This window comes from Gopherus flavomarginatus, chromosome 1, assembly GCF_025201925.1.
Source record: "Gopherus flavomarginatus isolate rGopFla2 chromosome 1, rGopFla2.mat.asm, whole genome shotgun sequence".
Classification (NCBI taxonomy): Eukaryota; Metazoa; Chordata; order Testudines; family Testudinidae; genus Gopherus; species Gopherus flavomarginatus.
The window spans coordinates 275789165-275813956 of NC_066617.1; the positions used below are offsets into that span (position 1 = coordinate 275789165).

The 24792-nt window shown below is 43.6% G+C and overlaps 1 protein-coding gene and 1 long non-coding RNA gene across 3 annotated transcripts in view; one reads left to right on the plus strand and one right to left on the minus strand.

The window, feature by feature from the left end:
• The window catches only part of GPC6 (glypican 6), a 1185284-nt gene that overhangs the window by 1000379 nt on the left and 160113 nt on the right, over positions 1 to 24792 (minus strand). The gene's annotated exons all lie outside the window — the stretch shown is intronic.
• LOC127050764 (uncharacterized) lies at positions 18004 to 24419 on the plus strand. The gene is made up of 2 exons (XR_007774273.1): positions 18004 to 18173; positions 24202 to 24419. It is a non-coding gene; the product is annotated as an uncharacterized LOC127050764 (long non-coding RNA).

Below are 24792 nucleotides of genomic sequence, written 5' to 3' on the forward strand. Positions count from 1 at the left end.
ATCCCCACAGTGATTTTAGTTCCTACAGGAAATGTTTGTATTCTAAAGAATACAATCTCCAGCTCATAAAGATACACGTACAATTTATAAAGTTGATACAATAGTGTTTCTGTATTCTATGTGTGCATTGTATCTGTCACAGCACTTCTTATTTTTCGTTTCCCAATATTTTATATTAAAAGATCCTGTTTTCAGTTGCTTATAACTTTGCCAAACTTTATTCATTGTGCTGAAGTGTTCCATGCTAGATGTCATATCTAGTGAGGTCAAACAGGGGTCAGTCCTGTGTCTGGTACTAGTCAATATTTTCATTAATGATTTGGATAATGGAGTGGAAAGCAAGCTAATAAAATTTGCAGATGACACCAAGTTGGGAGGGAAGACAAGCACTTTGGAGGACAGGATTTGAATCTGAAACTATCCTGAAAAATTGTAAAATTGGTCTGAAATTAACAAGATGAAATTCAGTCGAATTACATGCAAAGTACTATATTTAGGAAGGAAAAAAACAAATGCACAACTACAAAATGTAGTAGTAGTAGTACTGCAGGAAAGGATCTGGGAGTTTTATTGTATCACAAATTTCGTGTGTGTCAATGTGATGCAATTGTGAAAAAGACTAAATATCATTCTGGGGTGTACTAATTGCAGTGTTGTATGTAAGACACACAAGGTATTTGTCCTGCTCTATTTGGCACTGGTGAGGCCTCAGCTGGATTACTGTGTCCAGTTCTGACTGTCAGACTTTAGGAAAGATGTGGATAAATTGGGGAGAGTCCAGGGGAGAGCAACAAAAATGATTAAAAAAAAAAGGGCTAGAAACCTGATTTATGAAGAAAGTATAAAAAAAAAAAGACTGGGCATGTTTAGTCTTGCAAAAAGATGACTGAAGGGGGTGGGTACCTGATAAAAATCTTCAAATATGTTAAGGGCTGTTATCAAGACGATGGCAACTGATTGTTCTCCATCTCCACTGAAGGTAGGACAAGTAGTAATCAGCTTACTCTGCAGCAAGAAAGATTTATCCTTAAGGTGAAAAAGATAATTAAATAATGGAATAAGCTTCCAAGGGACGTTGTGGCATCCCCATCATCAGAGGTTTTTAACAACAGGTTAGACAAACACCTGTCAGGGCTGTTCTAAGTATCTTTCATTCTGCCTCAGAGCACGGGGCTGGACTTGACCTGTCAAACATCTCTTCCAGTCCTACATTTCTATGATTTTAAGCCTGCCGCAGGCTGAACTCTTTTGGAAAATTTCAACCAAAAATGTTCAACTGTTTCCAAGAATGAAGCTAGGGAAAAAACGTTGTAACCATTTAAAAAAAATTCTAGTGACTTCTTTGAAAAGCTCTTGCACTCTATTCTGTGGGGCATCAACTTGAGTTTCACAGGGGTGTCTCCTTTGTAAGGAATGTACCTTTCCGTACCTCTGTGAAAATCTTGCCAATGAACCTTTGGGGAAAAAAATGCAGTTCACAGATACTCAGCAGAGATTTATTAAAGCTAAACAGCTAAAATCTCCAATGATTCCATCCTCCCTGAGCATATTCCAGCCTCTCTCAACTCCTAAAGCTGACCAGTCTGCACATGCATCATCTTCATAGGGTGGAAGAGAGCCTGGTCTAGGTTGGGCACTGGAACAGAACAGGGACCTTTTTCTCTCTCCTGTGCTCCGTATGACCTCCCCCCACAACCCACTCCCATCATCCAGGAAGCATGGACCAGAAAAACTTAGGAAATTACACACACAAAAAACCAACCCATCTCATTCACTGCACACTTTGCAGCATCTGCAACAAATGAAGTGGAGGTCCTAGAGACAAAGAGTCTTCCATATACACAACCCAGCTCCATCTTGTGCTCTGAAGACAAAGGTCCTTAGAAAAAAAAAACAGTATATCATGCAATTATAATCTATATCAGGGGTCACCAACCTATGGCACGCAGCTCGCCAGGATAAGCACCCTGGTGGGCTAGGCCAGTTTGTTTACCTGCTGCATCGGCAGCTTCGGCTGATCGTAGCTCCCACTCCCGCAGCCAGCACATCCCTCACCCGCGCCGCTTCCTGCCACCTGCATTGGCCTGGGACGGTGAACCACAGCCAGTGGGAGCCGCGGTCAGCCAAACCTGCTGATGCGGCAGGTAAACAAACTGGCCCGGCCCGCCAAGATGCTTACTCTGGCAAGCTGTGTGCAAGAGGTTGCCGACCCCCTGGTCTATAATCATAATTAATTTCCCTTGTCCATCTGTATTAAGGCTGCACAGGCAACCTTAATTCTGTCAATTCCTAATTTTTCAGAGTTTGACTTTGCAACCTGAATAATGGTTATAAGCTTATGCTCAAATAAATGTGTTAGTCTCTAAGGTGCCACAAGTACTCCTGTTCTTTTTGCAGATACAGACTAACACGGCTGCTACTCTGAAACCTAGTTTTGTGTATAATAATTTTGTGTATTTGTTGGCAAGGTTAGCAATCATTTGATATTATTGTGAATTCTCTAAAAGTATCACTGTAGCTGTTCAGCTAAAAAAAATATAAGAATTATAGCCCAATTTTTCATAAGTCTGCCATGGAACTGTGAAGTAAAACCAAAAATTTAGTAAAAGGAATGATGCAATAGAGAGCAGAGGCCTAGGTATATCCTAGCACCATAATACTTCTAATTTGAAATACGTACTTCTGTATGTGGCTGAAATATTTGATGCCAAGGTTGTTAAATACAAGTTCGTTAATGCTTAAGACAAATTCTAAAGCACAAAGACACAAAATGTTACTACCCACATTAGATTACACAGGATAGATTTTCAAAACATAGCATGAAACAATGAATTGCTATGATACTGAGCAATTGAACAGAGCAGCAACCAAAGCTTTTTATTTGTGGCTCAATTTAAGATAAAGCCTAACATAACTTTAAAACTCAGTGTACAGATTTAAATAAAATGAAGGGCCAGCTGTGGCCAGCAAACATCCCCATTCCACAACAGAAGCAGAGTCCAAGTTTTGTCAGCGTAAGATTGGTTCATAAACAAGACTCTGCAACACCAAGGCTCCATCTTCTCCAAAACCTGGATGTTTGCCCATCAGCTATGTGAGCATTAATAGCTGCATCTCCTTGAAGTTTCCAGATGAGGAGAAGCAACTGGAAATGCTTCATCCAAGCAGAAGCATCTAGCAGAAATACATCGCTCAATTACAGAGAGGTTGTTCTATAGGATTTCATACATTGCTAAGTTTTTAAGATCACCGGATTTCATCCTTTTATTGTGTTACTGCAGACTGCACAGTTTTATAGGCTCTAATTCAAACTCCCCATAGCAAGAGCTTCCTTCAAATTGGATTTAGACCCTAAATCGCTAGCACTAGCATTTTGAGGACGCAAAGGCAGCACTTTGGAAACAGGGTAAAAATTGGGAAACCAATTCAAAAAGAAAATGCTGACATATTAATTAAATCCTGTTTCTATAAACTAATTCCAAAATAAATTCTTGTCCTACCATACCTCATCGCTGTCTTGGATAACATACACATTCGCCTGTAGTCACATTGCTATATTACTTCTCCAATAACCGATTAGATAATTGAAGCAGTAACAGAAATATATATTGTAGTTTCCAACCAACTGCTCCCAAACCATAGGAGTGTTTGTGCACACCTCTCTAACAATCTACCGTGTTTAAATGTTAATGCACATAACAAGATAAGCCACATATTGACCACAAAGTACTTTAGAGCAAATTGCTGCAGTTTTAAAGTGATCATGCATTTTCATCTGCATGTAACAGAAAGTTATCCAACAAGGATTTCTTAATCAACTAGCACAGTAGGCTTTAATAAGGAGATTAACTCAGGATTTCTTAAAGGGCATAGACTTCTCCACCACCCCTTCCTTACAAATTCTCCTGACTTTTTGAGAGTATTCGCATGCCATGGGCATCCTCAAACTTCCAGCAAATCTAACACTTAAGTTAATATGCTTTCCTTTGCATTAGCCTGGCAAGCTGTTTTATGTTGCTTCCATAACTGTTCAGACAGTTCGTGTGAAATTTATTTACACCAAACTGGTCTGATACTAATTTTATGAGCACCAATAAAAAAAGATAGAATAAAGCACACCTGCTGTTCTGAAAGGGCTCTGATATATTACTGTAATGGGATGAGGAGAGAAAAGCTCTAGAGGATTTAAGAGCATATGTGCTCCACAGAAAACCTCAGAAACAAACCTGATGTGAAAATCTCTTCAGTAATAATACACATTTGTTCTTCATTACATGACACAATAAAAGTGTAATCTTTCACTGAAAAAGCCTCTGATCATCAGTGAAACTCTGACCCCCATACTAAAAACTATTCCAAGCAAGTGTAATTGCTTATAAATCCACCAGTTTCTCTTAAGACCTTGAAACTTCCAATGGGATTGCTCATCATATTTTGAAACAGAAGTACCTGATCAGAAAAAAAAGTAGGAATAGAAGAGGATACGTTTTCTGTACATTTTAAATGCTCTCTAGTCATGGAATGTCATGCATAAAAGGTTTTCTGCATTATTTTATCTAAAATAAGTCCTCAAAAAAAAAAAACCATAACACTCATGTTAACACAAAAACAACCAACATCACTATAGTACTGGGGTAGCCAAACCGTGGCTTGTTTTTACAATTAAAGAGCATCTCGCAGAGCCCCCCACCCCACCCCAATGCCCTCTCCCGTTCTCTGCCTACCAGACTGGATGGGGGGAAGACTCAGAGCTTCTGCCCTGCAGTGGGGTGGTGGGGCTAGGGGTTGCTGCTAGGGACTAGGGCCTGCTGAAAGTGGGGGGCACAATGTAAAGGTTCAGACCCCTTAACAACTTGAGTTATGCCCTCTAGGCACACACACCCCTTACCCTCAGCGGCCCCAATCTGCAGCTCCCAGGTGTTAGGGGCTGCAGCTCCCAGGTGTTTGTTCTGCATAGAGAGGCAGCAGCAAAAGCAGTGTCTCTCACTTCCGCTCCCAGATATTTGCCGCTGCTTCTCCCCACAGCTGCAGCTCCCAGCTTGTTGGCTGCAGCAGCTTCTGTGCAGGGAGGAGGCCTGACAGCACCATGTTACTGAGTAGTAACAAACCCTGGTAAAGTTGTGAGGGCAGGGGGGTAATGACCTTATGTGCCCTGCCACACGTGTTGCCTCTGGTTTCTGCCCAGCGGGGAGGGGGGGTCTCGGGTCTTTACCTCCAAAGGGCACACCTGCTGGGGCCTGGCTCTCAAACTTCTGAAGATTGTTGTATGCATCTAGGAGGGTCAGTAAGTTTGACCATAGTATATCAGCTATAGTATATCAGCTTTTTGCACTGTTCTACCCCTATAGAGCTGCCAACACTAATTTTAATCCCTAGGATTCTTCCTTTGGGCACTTTACGTAATAGATTTTTTAAAAATAAAAAAAAATCAACTTCAAAGATCAAGAGGCATGTGCAAATCAATTTCAAATTCCATACAAGATTCAGAGATGGCCAAAAGCTGTACCAATCAACCTTCCGAATCCCATCTCCTTCAACACACTTAGTGACACTTATCATACAGTTTCAGGAAAATCCTGGGAAAATAGATTAACTTTCAGGGCACACCCCAGGACTAGTCCTGGATCTGCTGGACCAAACAGGAATATCAAGTTCCAGAGTCCAGGTCCCTTCATTGAAACACTTTACACCACCTGTTCCCCCACCCTACTAAAACTGGAGTTTGTTAGCTCTTACATCTCAGCTGATCTCAAAGAGAAAAGGTGGCTCCTAAAGTACACAGGAATGAACCGATTATGGTGTTTCTAGATCAAAAGCCCAATACCTTGAATTGCAACCAAAACCAAACTGGAAGACTGTGCAGCCATTGGACTTCACATGCAATATGCTTTCTACAAAGAGCTCTACAAAATGAGTGGACAGCTCCTTTCTGGATTACTCAGAGTTTCAGAGTTGTTTTCAGTTGTGGTCCTAGACAGAGCATCCTGAAGTAATCCAGTCCAGAAGTGACCAGGGCTGGAGCAAGGATGTTTCACGCCCTAGGCGAAACTTCCACCTTGAGCCCTCCCCCCCTTCCCCATGCCTCAGCCCTGAGGAGCTCCCCCCCTCTGCCCTGAGTCGCCCCCCTTGTGGCAGCTCCCCACCCCCCACCTGAGGCACCCCCCCACCCCAGCTCACCCCTTCTCCATCTCCACCCCGAGCATGCTGTCGCTGTTTCATTTCTCCTGCCTCCCAGGCTTGCGGCGCCAATCATCTTAGGCACCGCAAGCCTGGGAGGAAGGAGAAGTGAAGCAGCCATGGCATGCTCGGGGAGGAGGTGGGGCAGGGGTGAGCTGGGGCGGGGAGTTCCCCTGCGTGCCTCCCCTCCCTCTACTTGCTGCAGGCGGCCCTCCCCACGCTCCTCTGCCCCATCTCCCTCCGCCTAAATGCCGGCAGTGACCGGGGCACCGAAGATCTGGCCACTGCGGTTGCTGCCGAAGAAAATGGTGCCCCCCAAATCCTAGTTCCCTAGGCGACTAGCTAGATCGCCTAAATGGTTGCACCGGTCCTGAAAGTGACAAAGGCAAAAAGAAACATGGTGAGGTGAGGTGAGTCATCCACAGCTACGCATTTATACGTAATTTAACAAAATTTAGTTTCTATACAAAAGACAAATGAACTTGCCATTTTGCAAAACACTTTCAAAGTTTACATGTAAGAACAACTATAAATAAGCTTAGAAGCATCAGATTTATCATCAGTAAATATCGATTTCTCTATACACACAAATTGATGAAAAATATTTCCATCAATAATCAAAATATACAGACAGTTAAAGAAGAATGCTGCTTGAGATCTTATTAGAGTCAAACCCATCATTAAGACTTTTGAATTAAGCTGGTTACAAGTGGGCTAATGAATGAACAGTAAAAACAGGTACCATTTATTGATTTAAGGATATTTTGATATGTGAGGTTGATAATTTGTGTTAATGGTTTATAAAGCTTTAACCTTTTGAGGTTCAATGTCTATTGTCATTATATAATTGCCTGACCAGTACCCCCCATCACAACTGTGAAAATTTAAATCTATAAACAAATCTTTTAAAATAAACATTGAGATTATGCATAAAAATTAAAATAAAAATCAAATACTACCAAGCCTAACCATAAACTAGACCATGTAAACTCAAATTTTATTCAACCATGGGATGCATAAAATGTAGGAGGTTGCAGATGCCTGTATGTTTAAGGTGCAGTTTCAACCAGTGGAAACTAAGAGTCCCTGCCTGCAAGTCTCTGCCTTGAGCAAAACAGTCTCACTGAATTCTAATTAGATGAGCTATTAAGATCAAACTGGGCCACAGAAGACAGGACTCTGTAGTCTCAGTGAGCCCAACTTTATCCTTTAGAGGACTAGAAAGTACTTTGGAAGGTTTGGAGGTACAATGAAAGGATTCTTCCAGTTTAATAGTTTGTTATTAATTTTTATTATTATTATCATCAACAACAACTTGTGTTGCCATAGTGTCTAGGAGCCATAGTCATGGACTAGGTCCCATTGTGCCATATGCTATATAACTGCAGAACAGAGAGAGGGTCCCTGCCCCCCAAAAAGCTTCCAATCTAAGTGTAAGACAAGAAACAGATGGATACAGACAGAACAGTGACAATACTGGTCAGCATACTAGGTACATATCTTATGGATTCTGTGTCTGAGAATTAATGGCAAATACAAACCCATTATGTGTGTGTGTGTAATGCATCCTGAATATACTAGGATGCATATAAATTTCTTGAAAGTTGTAAAGAACTGTATGTCCCAAGTATTATTATTTTTTGAAGAGGACTCAAATTCTGAGTATAGCATAGGGAGTTTCTCTCACAAGTAACAATGGACGTTTACCTGAAAAGCCTTTGTAATCTCTACTTTGTTTTGCATCAAGGACGGGGGCATTTCCTTAAGATCCCTAAAGAAGCATTCCTTTACTCCTTCCTTCCCAAACCTCCTATTCCTCCCATCCATGTTATCATCTATGTATTGGATACATAAATTGTTTTCCTACACTGTGATTCACTGCCAGGTAGCTTTGGCTAATAAACAAGGGGAGCTTCAAGTGTTAATGACTGCAATTTCATGAAGGAATATTTCACATACACGGGGCATGGCTACACTTGCAGATGTAGAGCGCTGTGAGTTAAACCCGCCTTCACAGAGCGCAGTGGGGAAAGTGCTGCAGTCCGTCCACACTGATAGCTGCTTGCGCACTGGCATGGCCACATTTGCGGTACTTGCAGCGGCACTGGGAGTGGTGCATTATGGGCAGCTATTCCAGCATGCAAGTGATTGCAATGTGCTTTTCAAATGGGGGAGGTGGGGTGGAGTGTGACAGGGAGTGTGCAGGGAATGTGTTGTGTGTAGTGGGGGGAAGAGAGAATGGGTTTTGGGGGGCTGAGGGCATGTCAGCATGCTGTCTTGTAAGTTCAGGCAGCAGCAAACCCCCTTTTTCCCCCCACCCCGTCTCTCTCTCTCACACACAGCATTCCACAGTAATGGTTGCTTTGTCTCAGAGCAGATAAGCATACCGGTTGTCAGAAACGGAGCTTTGAAAGGCATATCCGCATTCCTGCAGCGATTCAGAGTGCAGTAACGCAACACTCATTCACACTGGTGCCACAGCGCTCCAGTGCGGGCACAGCAAATGTTATTCCACTCACTGAGGTGGAGTACCAGCAGTGCTGTAGCTGCAGAGTCAGCGCTCTATGTGCCTTGCCAGTGTGGACGGGGAGTGAGCTAGGGCACCTGGGGCTGCTTAATTGCGCTGTAACTTGCTAGTGTAGCCAAGGCCACAGACTAGATGCAAAGTTGCCTCCAATGTTTATTTCTTTCCAAGAAGGAAAGAATACGTTGACTAAGAAGCCTGCAGCTTGTAGTTCTATTCATTCAGTTGCAGCAAGCATTTATATCACTAGCTACACAAAAGAATAGTTTTAAGTATTACTATTCTGTGTAAGGATGCTCCTTTTATAATATAAACCAAATGCAAATATTAAGAAAAATACCCTCTGATTGCTGCTTCAATGTTGCCATTTATTCACTTTTTAAAAAATTCTATAGATGTCACAAAATCAAAGACAAATTGACCTGTTAAGTTAGATCCTAGTCCACTCCCCTACCAATGCTGGATTGTTGTCTATAATATATTCAAAATAACTTCCAAATAATCCCAAACAATGTGACTTCCCCAGTTCCCCTGAGTTGCTATTCTACAGTCTAATTCCTTGCTTTAGACTCTTATTGGTTAATGCTCAATCTAAAACTATTTGTCATCATCAATCACACAGCATAACTGCAAATATTTCAGATATCAGTAAGACTCAAATTAATGTTGTAACATTATACAGTCACTCTTATGTAAACCAGTTCACATATAATAATTCTGTAGACAGTGTCCTATGCACAGCTAATGTAACACCATACCACTTTGTTGTGATTTCACAGAAGTGGAAAGGGATAATTTAGATCATGTTTTTTTCAAGAGTAAACTGGTTATTTTTAAATGTGTATTTATAACAAATGCATAGAAGTTTCAAAGGTGCCTCTAAATATAAGTCCATTGACTTCTAGCCCACTGGCCAAAATTGCAAGTGCTTTTTCATATAGTGGGAACTTCCCACCTCTCTATTAGTTCTTATAATTAGCACATTGCTTGTATTTCTCTACTTTTAGCTCTCTGGAACTCTCCTCCTTTTCTAGGGTGTGAGGGAGATCCTTCTTTCAAGGGATTGTATAGCAGTGAATGTGTTTTGTCATCATTCCCTTGACTTTCTGTGTATTTAAAAGGAGTGACAGTACTAGATGATAGGGAGAAATTGGACTCATGAGATCCTGGGCCAGTTCACCTTTACTTTTTAGGCCCCACCCACCCCCACGATGAATGCCTACTTCTCTCCGTGGGAATGTGTGTTGGGGAGAGTGGTCTGGAATATGAGAGGGAGACATACAGATGTTGCGTGAATGGTATTTAACTATCTTTTTTAAAATCACAACAGCAATGTAGCTTTCAGCCATTCCCCAAAGCACAAAGGAAACCCATTTTCTTTTTTATTTCACTCTTCTCCCCCCTCCATTAACCATGCAGTGCAGGGTGGCTGAAATTTACCTTCTGTTAGAAAATGGACAGATTAGTGTCTCCCAATAAAAGAAAAGCCTTAATTCAATTCAGTTTTGTTTCTTCTGACTTTCCCTAGTGCGTGAAAGTAAAAGCTCTTACTTTCCTTGCAAGGTTAATAGTTGTGGTTTCACCCCAGCTCATGTCAAAGAGTGAATTTTTCAGCTGCTTCCTAAAAACTGGTTTCTATTAGACACCAGACATCCAGCTGTAGCTAAATTGAAGAAGCCAGGTGAAGCAATGATCAGTGAGGAAGAATGTAAGAAGGGTTAATCTGTTGTACAAAAGACCTGTGAAAGGCAAGGTTCTTTTAAAGACCAGTAGCACCACTCTTACTCTAAAAGAAAATGAAATCCACAAGGTATTATTCTTCAAATCTGGTTAAGCTGCACTTAGTACTGGTCAGAGGTGGGAGAACATGGCTCTAAACTACCTCTGTGCTACATGGGGCAAACTTGCCCCCAGCATGAATTACAGAAGACTTGGGGCTGCTCTAATTTAACATCTGTCAAGGACAAATGAGGCACTCAGGGATCTCCATAATGCACTATGCTCCAGCCTTACCTCCTCCCCCAGTATGTTCCCTCTCTGCCCCACAGGAGCTGTGAAGGGGTGGAGTCACTGCAGTTAGCTACAAGCTACTACTGGAAGCCCACTTGGCCATTTAAATGAGCTTTGAGGGTACTTTGCAATGCAAAGCATGTCTACTAGCATCAAGAATCTCTACCACACAAATCTCAGCTGTTGACACTGTGGAATTGACATATGCTCTAAGGAAACTATCATGTTTACTTTTTTTCCTCTTGTTAACAAACTTGGATGGTTCATACAATTTAGCTCCATTTGTTCCCAGCCATTCTTTTGCAAGCCTTCCCAATCACTGGATTGATGAGACTCCTCCTCTCCCTTGACATCATCATTTGAAATCTTGCCTTAAACAGTGCTCTCAAATAGTCTGCAGTGGCATGTGTCACAAATAATGCCATTTATTTTCAATATACAAGTGAGCTCAAATAATTTGCACACTTGCTTGTGACCAGGAACATCAGTTTAAGATTAATATCCTGTCCCTTGTTTCCAACTTCAGTAATGCAGAAACTATTTTCTCTCCATAATATTTATCTGCTTGTTGTGATTATAAAAGGAAGGATTTCAATTATATATCCAACCTAAGAAGGTGTAAACTGGACTGTAGAATAGCACCCAGAAGATATACATGTGTCCTACTTTTTGGTAGGTTTGAAATCCTAATGGGAATTAACTGTAAATGTGCCTGATTAAATTTAGCATAAGCATGTTGAGATTCTTCATATTAATTGACTTAGATATTTTTGTATACTTAGTGAATGGAATGATCAGCGTGTTAAATAAAACATATGTTTTGGTATCATTAAAACTAACACTCACACTAAACACCAGAAAAATTTTTCAAAGGAAATTTGACAACATTTATCAGCTTAAACACTTCCTGGCAATAAGTGCAGCTTGTTAACAGGCAATGAAACAGGCTCTGATAAGCTCACAGTGATGCTAAAATAGTTTCATACAAACAATAGTCATTTTCCTCACCACCAAGTGAGGACACCTGTTGAGAAAGGCCATCACACACTGTAGGCCTTTGCTGTTCCTAGGTATTGATTGGAATGAGGAAGATGTTGCTATATTGCTATTCAGCGTTATACAGATTTATGCCCATAGCAATGTTTTCATTAATATTTTGTCACAAAAATGATTTGGAATACTATTTCATTTAATAGGTTTTCCTTTAATTTTAACTGAAGCAAAGTTTCAACCCCATTGCTGTGAATTCAAGACCAACATTTGAAAAGGAGACGGTTTAGTAAACACTACTTTTTAGAATTTTCCAGCTATCATTTTAATCAATAATTGTTCCCCCAATCATAGCTAGATTAATTTTAATTACCAATTGCAATTCTAAACTCTTGGCAGCCATCCAAATCTGTGGAAATCTGGCTTCAGGAAATATATATATGTCACTCCCCCTTTTATAGCTTCTTCCACGTGGCGGGAATGTTTTTGTTTCAAACAAAGTTCCCAGCACACTTTGTGGAAAAGTACAGGCACAAGATGGAGTCCAGAAGAGCATGATCTAGTCACATGTCCTTGCATGCTTCTCTGAGTCATAGCAACCGTTATTTATATACTAGTTGAAGCATTCATAGGAAAGCCCATCAGCTGAGGATACGCTTTTCTCATGGCCCACTCTGTTCATTGATGGGCCATTACCTTGAATAGTCCCTTCACAATGTGCTGGTTAGACTAGATGTAAACTAACTTGTCGGAGTTACCCAGGAGCAAGGACATTGAAACACAGGCACAGAGTCAATATTCACAACTTCAGACACAAAGACAATACATGCATACAAACAAGACAACCACATTCAGCAAACCATAACTTTTCCATTGACACCTCACATGACATTTTCTGTACAAGATATCTCATAGTCATACCAATATGGTAAATCTAGGGGTGTTAGGGTGTTGCTTTGAGACATACTCCCCACACCTAGCAGATCCTGGGGGATCCATAGGAGTCCTATGCCTCCACATTGTCTGCTCTGCAGTAGCTCTTTGACTCCAGATATCCCAGACAGGGTAGGCCTCCATGGAAAAGATCAGCCTGGGGCTAGGTTATTTTCGTAATAGGTATGTGCATCCCCATGTTCTCATCAGCATTCTCCCCATTCCTTCCTCCCAACCCACTCAATCTCCACATTCTACCCCTAAGAGTTCAGGTCTTTGTACTATGCAGAGGAAAGGAGAACAGTGCTCTAAAGGTGGCTAGTGACCAAATGTGGGCTAGGAAGTTATGGTTATGTTTCAACATTCATTTCAGTGGGTTGCACAGGCACTCTACATCTCTAAAAAGGTCAGTTATTTAGGTGGCTTTCAGTGACTAAAATTTAAAAAAAAAATCAGCCTATGTGTGTATGAAAGAGGCAGTATTTTCCCATGGTTAAAGCACCGAACTGGAAGCCAGGATTCCTGAATTTTATTCTTCATTCTGCCACTGACTTGTTTTTTTCTTCCTACAGTGTTACTTCTATTGTGTAACACAAACTTGTGCAATTGCTTTTATTTGAATCTATGCAGTGATATATACTGTGCATAGCAGATGGCACATGAAGATTTTGGTTTTTAATAAAATGCTCATACTGACAATTAAAATTCCTGCAGACAAGTGAATCACTGGTAACATCCATGGTCATAGGCTGCAAGTGAGTCTTTTGTTTGGGGAGGCTACGCGGCAGGAGTGCTGGAAGCTCCCTCGAACTGTATGGGTGGGAGACACTGGCACCCAGACCATGGCCCCTGCCTCCCTATTTTGCTCCTCCTCCTCCTAAGGTCCTTCCCCGCAACCAGCCCCTTCCCCCAAGACCCCACCGTAGCTCAGCCTCTTCCCCTGATGCATAGCCCACTGCTCGCTCCTTTCCACCCCATCGCTCACCCTTAAGGCAGGAAAAAAGTGGTAGGGCATAGCCCTTTGTCCTTCCGGTTCCAGTGCCCAAAAGCAGAGTTTCTCTGGCATCAGCACGCAGGAGGAGAAGTCCCACAGCTGGGCCAGCCAGTGACACTACAGCTTCTGCCTTTCACCAGTTGGCCCAGCTGTGGGACTCCTCCTGCTGCTGTGATGATGCTCTAGCAACTCAGCTTTATATCTACAGGGCACCAGAACAGGGGGAGCACAGGGGGCCACGGCCTCGTCAGTTTCAAAAGTGGGAAGGCATTGCCCTCCTTCTTGTTCCTGCCTTAAGGGCGAGTGATGGTGGAAAAGGGGCTGAGAGGAGTGAGCAGCGGGTGGGGCCTCGGAGGAAGAGGTGGAGTGGGGTGGGAAGGGGCGGGGCAGGGCAGGGCAGGGCATCAAGGGAAGAGGCAGAGCAGGGTTGTGGCCACAGTCTGGGTGCCAGTGGCCTCACCGACTTCTAGTGAGCTTCCAGCACTCCTGCTCCCAAGGCACAAAGGTCACGGTGGTGGGTCTACATGGCACATCTCCAAAGGGAGGTGACATGCATCCAGCATTTGCCCCTTGCATGGCCAGCCTTCTTTATTGGGGGGAGGCTGAGCCTCCCCAAGCCTGTTATATGTGCAGCCCATGTTTCTGATTGTTGCTTAGAGGAAAAATCTGGAGCAACAGAGAGTAAAGCAGCAATAAGAAAGGCTTAATAAAAATCAAGGAAACAAACCTTTCACAAATACCAATTTTTATTTTTTTTTTAATTTTTCCCCTTGCATTTATTTCACATGATGTATGACAAACTAAATCATTTGTAATTCTTTTCTCCATCATTTTTATTAACCATTCACAGATGTATATTGTTAATAAAGGCCTTTCAAACAGCACTACATTAAAGCTCACTATGGAACTTTTAGTGCACATCAGCAGAGTTTACACAGACATATTAATGCGCAACACATAAGCCTGCATTATCCCACTGTGTAGACATGGCCTGTAGGTGTGCATTGAAATTCCATTAGTTAAAGCGCATTAAACCCCATTGTGGACGCTATAATTCAGAAGGAAAGTGGCTTTAGTTCACTTTAATTTAATTCACAAATGTGAACTAAGTATAGGTTCACACTACAAAGTTGTGTCAGAAAAACACTCAGCAGCTATGCTGACAGAAAAGTGCTTCTGTTGGCATAACTAATATTGTTTGAGGGGATGCTATTATGTCAGCAGAAAAACTCCTTTTTTTGGCATATGCTGTATCTGCACTAAGTTATGCTGGGAGAGCTATCAGTATAAGCATCAGCAAAGTCTGTTTAGTGTAGTGCATCCACACAAGGACTTATTGCGCTTTAACTAATGCACTTTAAATTCACACCTTTAGCTAATATAGCTTTTCTTCCCATGTAGACAAGCTCTACATTTATGAAAAGATTGTAAAGCAAGAACCACCATTCCCTGACCCTATAAACAGAGAAGAGAGAAGGGAGAAGTCTGCCCTATTTGCCAGCATGAATTTATTAAGATTGATGGATTTTCTAGTAAAAAGATGTTGTACATAGGAGCTCAATTTGATGCAGCATTGTTTAGTGATACACAAGGATAATACAAAACATAACACAATTTACCGCTCCACTTCTTCATGAAGACTAAGCTGGCAACATTTACAGTGCCATGCTACAGTAGTAAAGAAATTCAGCAAAATGAATAAAGTGAAGCGCCTACAAAACAATAAATTCTAGTATCTGCTTTCCTGAACAATATTTCTGGCCTTTATTAAAATAACTGTAAACTCCTTATTAAAAATCCATATTTGTACTACTTCTTTTTCAGTAGTAAAAAAGGCCTTTAAATTTAAGGATGCTACCCTAGGGATGCAATATTCAAAAGTGCTTAAATAACCTAAGAACACAAGTTCTACTGAAAATAAACAGGACATGGGCTCTTTGCACTAGACAAGTGCTCCACTTAGGGCTAGATCCACTGCCACTTTGGGTGGTAAAATCCAAAATTTAGATCCTCAAAAATCAACATATATAGGGGTAGGACGGAATGCAAGTATCATCTAATCAAGTCCTCTGCCAAGCTGCAGGATTTGTTATGTCTAAACTAGTGGTGGGCAACTTGCAGCCTGCAGGCTGAACACAGCCTGTCAGAGTAATCTGCTGGCGGGCCGCATGACGGTTTGTTTACATTGACCCTCCACAGACATGGCCGCCTGAAGAGCCCAGTGGCCATGGTTCACTGTTCCTGGCCAATGGGAGCTGCAGGAAGAACCGGCTGCAGGGATGTGCTGGCTGCCACTTCCTGCAGCTCCCATTGGCCAGGAGCAGTGAATCACAGCCACTGGGAACTGCAGGCGGCTGTGCAGTCAATGTAAACAAACTGTCTTCTGGCTCGCCAATGGATTACCCTGACAGGCCGCATGTGGTCTAAACCACTGGTCTAAACCATTAAAGACAAATGGCTCTCCAGTCTCTTTTTGAAAACTCCAGTCAAAGATATTCCGTGACTTCTCTAGCCAGTTTGATCCATTGTCCTACTCTTCTTGTTACCTACTGGAGCCAAAACTGCTAGGGACTGTCTGTCTATGGATGTGCCACACACAGACCCAGCCAGCATAGTAATTCAGTTACTTATAATCCAATGGTTGTAGCACTCAGCCAGTCTGTGAGACACCAGGATTTAAGTCTCAATTCGACCTGAGGTGGAGCAGGGACTTAAACCCACGTGAGTGCCCTAAGCTCTGGGCAATGGTGTATTCTGAGGTGAGTCTCAGTCTCAACGTGCCTTGTTGAAGTTGTTCCATTTTGAATAAAATATTTAAATATTCATTAGAGCAGGGACTGGCATCTAGGTCTTCATGTCGTCAGGTCTTCGTGTTAGTTCTCTAGCAATTGGGCTATTAGGCTGTGAATCTTAAACCAAGGGAAACACCTAATGTTAGGTACCTAATTCCCTTTGAGGGGTATGGCTTAGGCCCTGCCCTTCTCCTGGGAGTTGTCTACAGGCCACTCCCTGCTCATCTTTCTGATTATTGTCAATCCTATTTCAAGGCACCCAGCTCTCCCCATGCATTGTACTGGGAGCCTAGGAGTCTAGCTCAGGACTGTGGATTCCATTTGATGATACAATGCCTAAAGGTAGGTGTTCCAACACTGAGCCTAAATTACCTTTGTGAATCTAAACCTTAAATGCCTTTGAAAATTCCATCGGAACAGTGTAATGGTTTTGATGAATTCCCAACTTGTGTATTGGTTTGTTTATGTTAGGATTAGCTCAGCTTTAACATTTCAAAATGAATCCTAAATGGAAATAAAATGCAGTCTACACAAGCAAAGCAACCAATACATTTTGTTCACTGTGAAGAGAAAGCAGTCTATCGTTTACCGGGAAAACTCTCTGCTCATTCTTTAATTATAAAGTGTGTAGGTGCCTTCCTTCAAACCCTTTGCTCCTAACAAGTTGTGCATGATGCCCTTGCCTAAGCTACTGCAGGTCTGCATAACACTATTCACTACTGAGCTAAATTGGTCATACAGGCATACACTGTTGAGCCATCCTTCGCTAGGAGAAACTTCTGCAGAACTCTACATGGCAACCTGAACCTTTTAAATAATTGATTAAATCCCAGACAAATCATAGGCTTAAAAGTAAAATATGAATGAATTGTTTGCTTTTTTTGTGGGGGGAGGGTCTGTTTTCTGACTTTTTACCTTTTTGAGGGAGGCATCTCTCCACTCATTTGGTTATGAATTATTTCAGTTTGAAAATTTAAAATATACACTGAATTGTAGGTCTCATCTCAGGTTGTTTGGACAGGGGCTCCACTTACTCTCTAAACTGTAGGTGATATAGTTCCCATTCTGTACCTCTTCATGCCTCCCCAGTCACTGTGCACACTTTTGTTCACCTCACCCCCTCTGTCTCCTGACTCCATCCCTCTCACAGCTCCTTTCCCCATTATATTTTTCTATCCCTGTACTCTTTCCTCCATCACAGCATCTGTTATTTCATATTCTCCCTCCCTGATTTTCCAGATTCCCCAATCCTTATGTGTTCAACCTGCCATGCTCTCTGCCAGCCACACTCTGCTCATCTTTTCCCCTGTCCTACTCTGTCCCCAATCTCATTCCTTCCCCTCACACCACCTTGCCTCCCATTCTGTATCTTTCTCCACATTCCCTTCCCCAGTCTCTCTATCTCACCAACATGCCATTGGTATCTTCCTCTCTGCTTTCCAATAGCCTTCTTTCCTATTTTGTTTTAAATTCCTGTGACCCATTAGTCTCCCTCCTTCTACCCCCACATGCTGCTACTGACTGACTGTCACAGTCTCATTTTCTGCACCTCTGTATTCCCACGTGTCATAAACAGATAGCTAAGGGTTAATGTCTCTTTCACCTGAAGCACCTGACCAGAGGACCAATCAGGAAACTGGATTTTTTCAACTTTGGGTGGAGGGAAGTTTGTGTCTGGGTCTTTGTTTTCTGTCTGCCTGCTTTCTCTGAGCTTTGGAGAAGTAGTTTCTACTTTCTAGTCTTCTGTTTCTAAGTGTAAGGACAAAGAGATCAGATAGTAAGTTATATGGTTTCTTTTCTTTGGTATTTGCATGAATATAAGTGCTGGAGTGCTTTGATGTGTATTCTTTTTGAATAAGGCTGTTTATTCAATATTCTTTTAAGCAATCGACCCTGTATTGTGTCACCTTAATACAGAGAGACCATTTGTATGTATTTTTCTTTCTTTTTTATATAAAGCTTTCTTTTAAGACCTGTTGGAGTTTTCTTTTCTGGGAAGTTTCAGGGAAATTGAGTCTGTACTTACCAGGGAATTGGTGGGAGGAAGAAATCAGGGGAGATCTGTGTGTTGGATTTGCTAGCCTGATTTTGCATTCCCTCTGGGGGAATAGGAAAGTGCTTTTGGTTTCCAGGACTGGGAACGGAGAGGGGGAGTCACTCTGTTTGGATTCACAGAGCTTGTGTCTGTGTATCTCTCCAGGAGCACCTGGAGGGGGGAAGGGAAAAAGGATTATTTCCCTTTGTTGTGAGACTCAAGGGATTTGGGTCTTGGGGTCCCCAGGGAAGGTTTTTCTGGGGGACCAGAGTGCCCCAAAACACTCTAATTTTTTGGGTGGTGGCAGCAAGTACCAGGTCCAAGCTGGTAACTAAGCTTGGAGGTTTTCATGCTAAGGTCCAAATCTGGGACTAAGGTTATGATATGGTGTGCAGTGGTGGGATAGACAGAATCCAGAAGCCAGTAGGAATATTATATTTTTCTTTTCTCTGCTAAGGGCTTTTTAGCAGAGAGAAACAGTTGGTTTTAAAAGGGAACCAGAGAGAATTTTTTTTTCTGCTCTCTCTGGCAGTTTGTGGCTTGCATGTTAAGCAAGAAGCCATTAAGGAGCTGTTACAGGTCTTTTGTCATGCAATAGCACTCCCATTAGGAGTCATTACCAGCACTATATACATGCAAATAAAGTGGTTTTTCAGGTTTACTTAACATTGAAGATTAGCTAAAGGCACTGTTGCTAGGCAGACTTCAGGAGGCAACAGAGAACCTGCAGTTCAGAAGATAAACACCGGAGGGCACCCCAACACAAGAAAACAGGAATCATGACTTCTAAGGCAAAAATTGAGGCCGAAGGGCAATTCAAAGAAGCTGAACACAGGCGACAAATGGAGATGAAAGAAAGAGAAGAACAAGCCAAAGAGGCAGCACACAAAAGAAAACTAGAAGAAGAAGAGGTGGCCTACCGAAGGAAACAAGCAGAAGAAGAGGCGGCCCACCGCCGAGACATGGAAAAACACCAAAAAGAAATGGAAAAACACCAAAAAGAAATGGAAAAACAACAAAAAGAGAATGAAGAAAAGGAAAAACAGAGAAAACATGAACTGGACTTGGCAAAAGCTGGGCTGCATGTGCCAGCCAACCCTAACAACCCGGCGCCAATTATTGCTCCACAGCACAGGAAATTTCCCACCTACAAGGCAGGTGATGACACCGAGGCCTTCTTGGAAAATTTTGAAAGAGCCTGTCTTGGGTACAGCATCCCCGAAGACCAGTACATGGTAGAATTAAGGTCACAGCTCAGTGGACCTTTAGCAGAGGTGGCAGCTGAAATGCCTAAGCAGCAAATGAATGACTATAAACTTTTTCAAACCAAGGCCAGATACAGAATGGGGATAACCCCAGATCATGCCCGTCGGCGCTTCAGAACCCAAAAGTGGAAACCAGTCATTTCCCAAACACGCCTACTACATTGCAAAAAACTATGAGGCCTGGATAACAGGAAAAAACGTTCAAACCTTGGAAGAACTGCACCTCCTCATACAAATGGAGCAGTTCTTGGATGGTGTTCCTGAAGACATCACACGGTACATACAAGATGGAAAACCCAAAGATCTCGCTGAGGCGGGGGAGATTGGAGCCAAATGGATGGAACTGGCAGAAAGCAAGAAAGCTACTGTCAAGGGGAACGATTACCCCAGGGGGCACACAGACCATAAACCCTACAACCGAGGACAGCCAAAGACCCCACATACCACCCAAGTAAATCCACAGACACCCTACCCTTCCACCTCACCAGTCTCCAGTAACTCACCTCGGCCCAGTGACCCGTCAGATGGAAGATGCTTTAAGTATAATGAACTGGGACATATCAAGGCCAACTGTCCCAAGAACACCATGCGAGTGCAGTTCATTACACCACCATCACACCAAAGATCCCCAGGCCCAGATACCTCTCAAATACCCTTGGAGCGAAGGGAAAATTTGAGAGTGGGCAGAAAGAAGGTTACTGCGTGGAGAAACACGGGGGCACAAGTGTCAGCTATCCACCAATCCTTCGTTGACCCCAAATTCATCAACCCAAAGGCCAAAGTTACAATTTACCCCTTCATGTCACAAGCTGTAGACTTGCCTACAGCTCAACTGCCTGTCCAGTACAAAGGCTGGTCAGGAATGTGGACTTTTGCAGTCTATGACAATTATCCTATCCCCATGCTACTGGGGGAAGACTTGGCCAACCAGGTGAAGCGGACCAAGAGAGTGAGAATGGTTACACGTAGCCAAACCAGGCAAGCTTCCAGACCCATTCCTGTTCCTGAGCCGTCCACAGAGGCCCCGTCTGTGTTACCAGAGACCCAGACAGAGGTAGTGGACCCGGATTCCATGCCTACCACTGAAACAGCCACAGCATCTCCAGTCCCAGGCCCGGAACTGGAACAGCAACCAGCACCAGCAAGTGCAACCACATCTTCAAACTCAACGCCAGAGGGCGCCAGCGAGCCAGAACTGGCAGAAGCAAAAGACAGCCATACCCAAAAGGCTCAGCCAGAGCCTGAAATACCCTCAGGTGCACCAGCGGAGAGCGGTTCACCAGCAACGGAAACAACCCCATCACCTACATCGCTTCCAGAGGGACCAAGCCCAAGTCCACAGTCTGAGGAAGAATTGGTGACCCCAGCCTCAAGGGAACAGTTCCAGACTGAGCAGGAAGCAGATGACAGCCTTCAGAAAGCTTGGGCGGCGGCACGGAGCACCCCACCGCCTCTCAGCTCTTCTAATCGATCCCGGTTTGTTATAGACCAAGGACTTTTATACAAGGAAATTCTTTCTGGTGGACACCAGGAAGAATGGCAGCCGCAAAAACAGTTGGTGGTTCCAACTAAGTACCGGGGGAAGCTCTTAAGCTTAGCCCATGATCATCCCAGTGGCCATGCTGGGGTGAACAGAACCAAGGACCGGTTGGGGAAGTCCTTCCACTGGGAGGGGATGGGCAAGGACGTTGCCAAGTATGTCCGGTCTTGTGAGGTATGCCAAAGAGTGGGAAAGCCTCAAGACCAGGTCAAGGCCCCTCTCCAGCCACTCCCCATAATTGAGGTCCCATTTCAGCGAGTAGCTGTGGATATTCTGGGCCCTTTCCCAAAAAAGACGCCCAGAGGAAAGCAGTACATACTGACTTTAGTGGACTTTGCTACCCGATGGCCAGAAGCAGTCGCTCTAGGCAACACCAGGGCTAACACTGTGTGCCTGGCCCTAACAGACATCTTTGCCAGGGTAGGTTGGCCCTCTGACATCCTTACAGATTCAGGGTCTAATTTCCTGGCAGGGACCATGGAAAAACTGTGGGAAACTCATGGGGTGAATCACTTGGTTGCCACCCCGTACCACCATCAAACCAATGGCCTGGTGGAAAGGTTCAATGGAACTTTGGGGGCCATGATACGAAAATTCATCAACGAATTCTCCAATAATTGGGACCTAGTGTTGCAGCAGTTGCTGTTTGCCTACAGGGCTGTACCACATCCCAGTTTAGGGTTTTCACCATTTGAACTTGTGTATGGTCACGAGGTTAAGGGGCCATTACAGTTGGTGAAGCAGCAATGGGAGGGGTTTACGCCTTCTCCAGGAACTAACATTCTGGACTTTGTAAGCAACCTACAAAGCACCCTCCAACACTCTTTAGCCCTTGCTAGAGAGAACCTAAAGGATGCTCAGGAAGAGCAAAAGGCCTGGTATGACAGACATGCCAGAGAATGTTCTTTCAAGGTAGGAGACCAGGTTATGGTCTTGAAGGCGCAACAGGCCCATAAGATGGAAGCATCATGGGAAGGGCCATTCACGGTCCAAGAGCGCCTGGGAACTGTAAACTCCCTCATAGCATTTCCCAATTCCTCACTAAAGCCTAAAGTGTACCATGTTAATTCTCTCAAGCCTTTCTATTCCAGAGACTTACAGGTTTGTCAGTTTACAGTCCAGGGAGAGGATGCTGAGTGGCCTGACGGTGTCTACTACGACGGGAAAAAAGGTGGTGGCGTGGAAGAGGTGAACCTCTCAACCACCCTGGAACGTCTGCAGCGGCGACAAATCAAGGAGCTGTGCACTAGCTTCGCCCCATTGTTCTCAGCCACCCCAGGACGGACTGAACGGGCATACCACTCCACTGATACAGGTAATGCTCACCCAATCAGAACCCCACCCTACCTGGTGTCTCCTCATGCCCAAGCTGCTATAGAACGGGAGATCCAGAACATGCTACAGATGGGTATAATCCGCCCATCTACCAGTGCATGGGCATCTCCAGTGGTTCTGGTACCCAAACCAGATGGGGAAATACGCTTTTGCGTGGACTACCGTAAGCTAAATGCGGTAACTTGTCCGGACAACTATCCAATGCCACGCACCGATGAGCTATTGGAGAAGTTGGGACGTGCCCAGTTCATCTCTACAATAGACTTAACCAAGGGGTACTGGCAAGTACCGCTAGATGAACCTGCCAAGGAGAGGTCAGCATTCGTCACCCATGCGGGGGTGTATGAATTCAATGTCCTTCCTTTCGGCCTTCGAAATGCACCCGCCACCTTCCAGAGGCTGGTAGATGGTCTACTAGCTGGACTGGGAGAATTTGCAGTTGCCTACCTCGATGATGTGGCCATTTTTTCAGACTCCTGGCCCAAACACCTACTACACCTGGAAAAGGTCTTTGAGCGCATCAGGCAGGCAGGACTAACTGTTAAGGCCAAGAAGTGTCAAATAGGCCAAAACAGAGTGACTTACCTGGGGCACCAGGTGGGTCGAGGAACCATAAACCCCCTACAGGCCAAGGTGGATGCTATCCAAAAGTGGCCTGTCCCACGGTCCAAGAAGCAGGTCCAATCCTTCTTAGGCTTGGCCGGATACTACAGGCGATTTGTACCACACTACAGCCAAATCGCTGCCCCACTGACCGACCTGACCAAAAAGACCCAGCCAAATGCAGTTAAGTGGACTGATGAGTGTCAAAAGGCCTTTACCCAACTTAAGGCAATGCTCATGTCTGACCCTGTGCTCAGGGCCCCGGACTTTGACAAGCCATTCCTAGTAACCACGGATGCATCTGAGCGTGGTATAGGAGCAGTGCTCATGCAGGAAGCAACAGATCACAACTTCCATCCTGTCGTGTTTCTCAGCAAGAAACTGTCTGAGAGGGAAAGTCACTGATCAGTCAGTGAAAAGGAATGCTATGCCATTGTGTACGCCCTGGAAAAGCTACGCCCATATGTTTGGGGACGGCGGTTCCAACTACAAACTGACCATGCTGCACTAAAGTGGCTTCATACTGCCAAGGGGAACAACAAGAAACTTCTTCGTTGGAGTTTAGCTCTCCAAGATTTTGATTTTGAAATTCAACACATCACAGGAGCTTCTAACAAAGTTGCTGATGCTCTCTCCCAAGAGAGTTTCCCAGAATTCAGTAGTTAAAAAGTGTTCTTAAAATGTAGAAGTCTGTTAGTTATATACTTAGGGGTATATGTAAAGGTGCATGTGTTGTATTAATCTGTTTATTTTCAAGTTCTAGAAGGAAATCGCCGCCAGTGAGCTTCCCCACTGTCTGCAATTTGGGGGGCGTGTCATAAACAGATAGCTAAGGGTTAATGTCTCTTTCACCTGAAGCACCTGACCAGAGGACCAATCAGGAAACTGGATTTTTTCAACTTTGGGTGGAGGGAAGTTTGTGTCTGGGTCTTTGTTTTCTGTCTGCCTGCTTTCTCTGAGCTTTGGAGAAGTAGTTTCTACTTTCTAGTCTTCTGTTTCTAAGTGTAAGGACAAAGAGATCAGATAGTAAGTTATATGGTTTCTTTTCTTTGGTATTTGCATGAATATAAGTGCTGGAGTGCTTTGATGTGTATTCTTTTTGAATAAGGCTGTTTATTCAATATTCTTTTAAGCAATCGACCCTGTATTGTGTCACCTTAATACAGAGAGACCATTTGTATGTATTTTTCTTTCTTTTTTATATAAAGCTTTCTTTTAAGACCTGTTGGAGTTTTCTTTTCTGGGAAGTTTCAGGGAAATTGAGTCTGTACTCACCAGGGAATTGGTGGGAGGAAGAAATCAGGGGAGATCTGTGTGTTGGATTTGCTAGCCTGATTTTGCATTCCCTCTGGGGGAATAGGAAAGTGCTTTTGGTTTCCAGGACTGGGAACGGAGAGGGGGAGTCACTCTGTTTGGATTCACAGAGCTTGTGTCTGTGTATCTCTCCAGGAGCACCTGGAGGGGGGAAGGGAAAAAGGATTATTTCCCTTTGTTGTGAGACTCAAGGGATTTGGGTCTTGGGGTCCCCAGGGAAGGTTTTTCTGGGGGACCAGAGTGCCCCAAAACACTCTAATTTTTTGGGTGGTGGCAGCAA